At 32.0% G+C, this 715-nt stretch overlaps 1 protein-coding gene across 1 annotated transcript in view; it reads right to left on the bottom strand.

Moving 5' to 3' along the window:
• The window catches only part of LOC109464761, a 50,363-nt gene that overhangs the window by 3,862 nt on the left and 45,786 nt on the right, over positions 1–715 (bottom strand). The window lies entirely within an intron of this gene.

Genomic DNA, 715 nt, shown 5'->3' with positions numbered 1-715 from the left:
AATAATTTTTTGTGTTGCCATGGCAACGGGTTCCTGACAGGCATTTTTTGCTAAATTTAGTACTTTTTGTTTCAACAATAGAATTTTATGGGTTTTATGTCAAGTTGCTCATGGTTTCTAATATTAATAACATCCCATATAATTTTATGTAAATTTTATCATTAAATATGCATAATTTATGCTAATTTGATGACGTCATTGGCCAAAATCCAAGATGGCGGACCATATCATTAGAACAGGTATATACAGGTTATTTTCATTAAAATTTCATCAATACTTGCATTTCTTTTTCCAAAAAAGGTTTAAATGAAGGTCTTTAGTATGTTTACAATGTTTTTTTAGGCTTTATCATGAAAAAAACTATTTTTAAAAATTCAAGATTGATGATCCAAGATGGCGGATATCTTACATATGCATGACGTCATTTTATGACGTCACCGGTGTTGCTATGGGCAACATAAGACTTAGTACACCATAATATTCTGTCATAAACACTTTTGGTACAGTTATGTTGAATACCATTTAGTTTTCAGGGAAAAACCTATTTAGACGGTTTTGGCCAATAAAATCACATTAATGACGTCATAATGACGTCACATTACGTCACAACGACATAAAAATTGTACATATGATAAATTTTTACTAGTACGCCATTGTCTAAAAAAATTTGGTGGTCATACGACATACCGTTCGCGAGTTCTTGGGGGGGGGGGTC

The sequence above is a fragment of the Branchiostoma belcheri genome, unplaced genomic scaffold (assembly GCF_001625305.1).
Source record: "Branchiostoma belcheri isolate BF01 breed outbred unplaced genomic scaffold, Haploidv18h27 scaffold140, whole genome shotgun sequence".
NCBI classification, from domain to species: Eukaryota; Metazoa; Chordata; class Leptocardii; order Amphioxiformes; family Branchiostomatidae; genus Branchiostoma; species Branchiostoma belcheri.
Note: the sequence above shows the minus strand (reverse complement) of the source record. Positions and strands in the feature narration are given on the sequence as shown.